This window comes from Megascapheus bottae, chromosome 33 (genome assembly GCF_031878675.1).
Source record: "Megascapheus bottae isolate mThoBot1 chromosome 33, mThoBot2.hap1, whole genome shotgun sequence".
In the NCBI taxonomy this organism is placed as follows: Eukaryota; Metazoa; Chordata; class Mammalia; order Rodentia; family Geomyidae; genus Megascapheus; species Megascapheus bottae.
This window is the reverse complement of record NC_143541.1, coordinates 4682885-4688884: the sequence shown is the minus strand read 5'-3', so window position 1 is coordinate 4688884 and position 6000 is coordinate 4682885.

Sequence of the window (6000 nt, the reverse complement as noted above, 5' to 3'; positions counted from 1 at the left end):
TGTCAAGTAGAAATTCAATTCCTGACGCCTGGGCTTTTCTTGGCAGTTAGTTATGTGTTGGCACATGGAGGTCATGCTGAAAATACTTCAGTCAAGGAGTGAGGAAGGTGTTGTGCTTTAAAAATTTCTAATTCAATCCTTTCACTCCGTGGAGCTCAGCCCTCATGGTAAATCACAAGCGCCTGGCTCTTTCCTGTTTTAAAATAGTTCATGTCTAGCCAGTGCTGGGAAGCTATGTAAAGAATGTTTTCATCTGTGACTTGATGTTTGAAGTTGTACCCCTGGGCTCTGCACCCCCCACCTTGTCCCTGACAGCAGGCAGAGTTGCAAATTTCTTACTTGAACAAGCAACTGGGGAATTGCACATTATCTCAAGGACTCGTTTTCTTTTTTCTTTTTCACTGTGTATTCATTTCTGTTTTTCCCTTATCAGCCCTGCACACATTCACTTGAATTTTCTTCAAGAAAAAGGGACCAGATAGTGTAGATTGGAACTGTAAATTCAATACAAGAGTCTAGGGACGGAGAAGGTGTGAAGAATTCAAAGGCCAAGAGAAAGTTAAGACAATAGTTCTTAATTTATTAGGTTCAGAAGAGCTGGCTTCTTATTACAGGACTAAGAGGATTCAATGAATTGGAGATCCCTTGAGCCTATTCTGGATCTAGCAGATCAGAATTGCTGGAGAGGAGGCTAGAGAATTCATGTTTCTGAAATGCTGTGAAGGGGGCTCTTCTGTTTAAGAATAAAGTACATTAACTCAGAGGCATGATTGTTCCCACAGTAAAGACAGAAAGTAAGGACAAGAGACTAGAGTCAGGGCTCTCATAACAGAGGAGTGTTCTCGAGTTTTGTGTGATGTGCACACAAAGTCACATTACTTATATCTACAAATGCAGGCACACACAAACGTATTGTTTATGATCAAGCTCAACCGTAGTTAGGCCCAGGAAGGGCTCTTTGTCTATCAACTCTTTTCAGATATTCAAGTCTTAGCTCAAATGTCACTTCTCCAGAAAAGCCCGTTTTGGTATTTGTGGTTAATGTTCCTTATCTTTCCTCCTCTTGCGTCGCTGCCTTTCATAAAATAATCTGTTTTCCTTTCCATTTTATTTCATAAAATTTATTTTTATTATAAAGTTGATGGACAGAGGGGTCACAGTTACGTAAGTCAGATAATGAGTACATTTCTTTTTAAACACTGTCACCTCTCCCCTCATTTTCTTACTCTGGACCCCTCTCCTCCCACAAGTTGCATAGTTCATTTGCAGCATCATATCTAGAGAATACCCCCACTGTATTTCTTCACCCTTGGTCCCTCCATTTCTGTACTTCCCCTTATCCCCCCTCCCCCAAACAGGTAGACTTACATACAAGACAAAAGGTACAGACGTCAAAAACAGTGACAAAGGAGGGAAAAAAAGACACAAAAAGCAAAATAACAAAAACCTCTTGTCTCCATTTCATGAAGTTTCTTTCAATTTTTAAAAAAACAACAACAGTTTATACTCACATGCACATAGCTATGGAGCGTTTGTGATCTTCTAAGAATGTCCTCCTTTGGTCTTGCTGTGCAAATGTCATAAAAAAGATTTTTTCAAGAGGCAGAATCTATTTTCCTTCCCCAGGAATCTGGACTGGCCACATAGACTTTCTTAGACCAATCATCAACATCCTAAGTTATATGTAAGTTGCAAGAGGCCACAGATTTCTCTTGTTTCCTTGAAACCCCACAGCTCCCATATAAACAGCTCAACTTCCTTGCTCGATAAGTAGTAACTACCTGGCCATCTTGTCCTTTTGATGCCAGTCAACCAACCTCTAGACCTGTGACTGAGACCATCTGTGATACCAGCCAGGCCGTCTTCCAACTAGACCAAAAGTTAACCAATGAAACCAACCCAGTTTGCTTATTTCTTTATCAAAACAACAATGATGAAAGCTTGTTATTTAAAATCCCTCTATTGTGTGGTGCTTTGTTATACAGCAATAGCTAACTGATACAGTTGTTTTTCCTAGAAGCCATACCACATTGCACTGCTGTTTTGTGGATGGTCTATTTCTTTCCCACTCCCAGAAATAAATGTGTTGCTGGTTTTTATTTTTATTTTTTTTACCTGACTTTCTCAGTAGCATGGTGAATGCGTTAAGGATAGAGCTGCTTGCTGTCTTGTTTGCTGATGAATCTCCAGTGCCTACAGCAGTGTCTGGCTGATAGCAAACACTCAGTAAATATTTATTGAATCAATGAATACATTTCACAGAGCTATCCCTTAGAGCTTTAGCTCCTAATTCTATTTTCCTAAGGCTTATGTTAAATTTACTGTCATAAGATCTACAATGGGAGTGAATAAGAGGGTTTTTTCATCTAACATGTTTAGAGGATTGCTAGGAAATTCAAGCTTGGGTAGATTCGCTTATGTGTTTAGTCTTTCAGGAGAACTGAAACATATATGTATATGCATCTCCTGTTCCAAATGCATTATATGTTTATTTAGTCCCAGGTCCTTTTTGCTGCACAGGCACCTGCTAACTCTTGGATTTTGCAGAGCTTTTTCAAAGAGGTTCAGTTGTTCTAGATGGGCACCTTCCCCTCTTCCAGGTCCTCAGTGCCAATTGCTTCCAGCATACACAGAAGGGGATCCTATGGTGTGGGTGTGTCCTAGGCAAGGAAACTGAACACCAGAGCCTGACCCAGCTCTTTTCCATTATGGCAGTGAATCTATTTAGGACCACATGAGTTCTTTAAGTTCCTTTTATGATTATCTTTATTATTCCAGAAAGTGCTTTGCAGAATTGATAAATGTGTTCCTCTGAGTTTCAGGGAAATCACTTAGATTCCTGTGTGCCATTGGGGTGCTGTCAGTAGCTAGGTTGTAAGAAGAAATTCTGTAGTCTATGCAACTTATCTGCACTGGAGACTGGGAATATGATAACATGTGAGTACTAAATTTTATGCTATCATTTTATTATATTATTACTATACATTACTATTGTTAGTGATTATTAGCCTTGTCCACGGATGATAATTTTAGAAATTACTGGGAAATTCATCTTAGATTAAAGCTAACTTCTAGTAGTAGGGATACACTTCTAGGAGAAAGGATAGCATTTATATTTTCAGATTGCTTATCCTATCAGAGAATGAATGGTAAAGCATTTTATATTCCTACCTACTTACATAATCCTGGATAATAAATACAAAAACCAAGAGGTAGGCAGGATTCTTCCAAATGAAACACCAGAGGCTTTGATGGATAAATAATTTTCCACAAAATCACATAGACAGTGGAGACTGACACTTGATAATTTATCCCTACCTGTCACCCAGTTCTACCTTTGTCTACCCAGAAAGGAAGTCCTAACATAGAAATATTTCCAATAATAAATCTCTGCTCACTGTCATCCTCACAGACATCTTGGAAGGTAAGGGAACTCATATCTCCAACACACATGTCCCTGAGGGGGACACATAACTCAGAGCCCCCAATTCAAACCCAGTCCCTCTTTTCATGATATATTAACACTGGCCTTTTAATTTACATTTATCTTTTAATTTGTGAGATTTGGAGGATTGGGGAGAATAGGCATTTTTAAAATGTACACATGCTGAAAATACCCTTTAATGGCTAAGACTTAACCTCTTGACTAGGACAGAATATTTTTAGATCGGGAGAGATCTTATTGCAGATATCTAATTAACATTTTATAGAAAGCAATTTTTAAAATTCTGTTCATTAGATACAGTCTTTAACTAGGTCTCCAGTCTACTTGGTCTAATTTTCTAGACTACGCAGAGGCTTTTTCTCTAAAAGTCTGGTTGAAGTGCATTACCAATGTAAAATCTGTTAAGTAATGTAAGTCATCGATGTAAATCTGATTACTGAGGACTTCTGTCTTTTCCATGTTAGTGTAGTCTATGAAGTTCTTAAAAATAGAGTTGATACCCTTTAAGCTTAGCAGCTTGGGAATCTGAGATCTAAGGCTTGTGGTTCGAAGCCAGCCCAGGTAGGAAAGCGCTTGAGACTCTTATTTCCCATAAATCAACAAAAAGCCAGAAGTAGAGCTGTGGCCTAAGTGGGAAGCTTTACGAATTAGTGAAAAATTGAAAAACGTATAGGCTCAAGCACCAGTCCTGGTGATTGCATGTTTTCATGCGCACACACATACACACACATGCACACACGATGTGTAGTCTCACAAGTGTACTGAACCATGGACTCCCCCATAGAGTGTGGGAATTACAGCTCCTGGGCTGAATCCAGATGGCAGTCTGCTTTTGTTTAGCCTCTCAGCTAAACAAAATTTTTATATTCCACCTGAAGTTTCCAGTTGAAGCTAGTAGGCTTGGGGTCTGTTTGTTTCTGAGGCAACAGATAACAAGAACACTTCTTCTCATCCTCATCTTGTCTCTATCCTTGTCTCTCTCTAACATCAGAATCCTGAATTACTTGTTTTGACGAATCTGATTTTGAGAGTATGACATGGTGTTTGCAGTCTGGCATCTTGTTAATTTTAAAAGACCATTTCTACAAATGGTCTTGATCAATGTGGTTTAATTTAACCATAGCTACCTAATCACATGGCATCAGATGCAGGGCAGATGTCATGAGGGATAACAGCCCAAACCTCTGAGCTCCTTAATCTTACATCACCAATCACTTCCTGCAACCTGCAATCTTTGCCTAGCAGTGAAGGATTTCAAAAGCCAGTACGGCTGCTCTCTGGATGCAGTAAAAACCTCCGATCATATCAGAAGGAAATGATCTCTACACATGCAGCAAGGCCCAGTGCATAACAGATGCTCAGCGACAGCGTTGTTCACGTGGTAATTTCAAATTCAGGAAGGCATCATTCCTTCTCTCAGACATGACTGATAATTTCTCCCCATTTTGCATGACTGTGCCACATAAGTCCTCTGTAGGCAAGAAGAGATCCCTGGTAGCGTTTTTACACTCATCGCATACACCTGGCTGTAGTCTTTCAGCTTCTCTTCCTCTGTCCCATTCCCGCTCTCCCCACTGCAGAACCTCTCATCTCTGCACATCTGCCCTGCCACAGCTGGATTCCAGCGTACTTCCCCCACCTACCTGCTTGCACTTTCATGGCCCTGAAGTTTTCCTCTTTTCTCGAGGACACACTCTGCCTTCCTTCGCATGACCTCGTGCCTGGTTCATGTCTTGTTCCTGTGGAAACTCCACTCCTCACTCTCTAGTCAGCTTTGCTGTCTCCTATCCATTGGATGCTCCTCTATGCCCCCGATTCTCACCTGTGAAGTGGAATTCTAATTGCCAACCTTCAGACTCCGGAGAAGGAAGCCTGATATAGTATACATACATGCGTGGTGGCTAAGGGAGAGGGCCCTCTGGTTCTCTGGTTTTCTTTATATTCATGGTGACAAGTTTCCCATTTCCTGACTTCCTCCAGCTGCATCCTGAGCTGCTCTGGGGGCAGGCAGTATGCTTCTTCTATCACCATGTCCATAGTGCCAAAGAAAATATGTGTAACATTGCACCTCATAGCCTTCTTGTTTATTCAGCTAGCTCTGTTTTTTAGAGGACTGAGACCGTGGCACAGCTAGTTGTCTGCAGAGGAAAGTAACTAAACACAGTTCTGAAAGTGCTCCTTTAAATTTCACCATATTTTAATGAAGAGAAAACACCCCCAATAGATCTATCTGGTCATTGGTGATGAATAGATTTCTATTCATGGTTTTGTGCACACACAGCTTTTTGGGCTTTGAGCTATATTTACCTCATGAAGGGCCAACGAAAAAATCAAAGTGCCCAGAATAAGACAGCAGTTATCTGAACAAAGGGAAGTGAAAATATGACTATGTCACATAGTTTACAAATGTCTATTTCAACACACTTCATCCTGATTTAGGACTTCTTCCACACATAGTAATACACTAGCAGCTCCTCAATAAACAACTTTGTTTAAGTGCGGTTGCTGTGTTTCTGTAAGTTCAAAGCAAGCAAGTTCCTGAGCAATCTCTAATC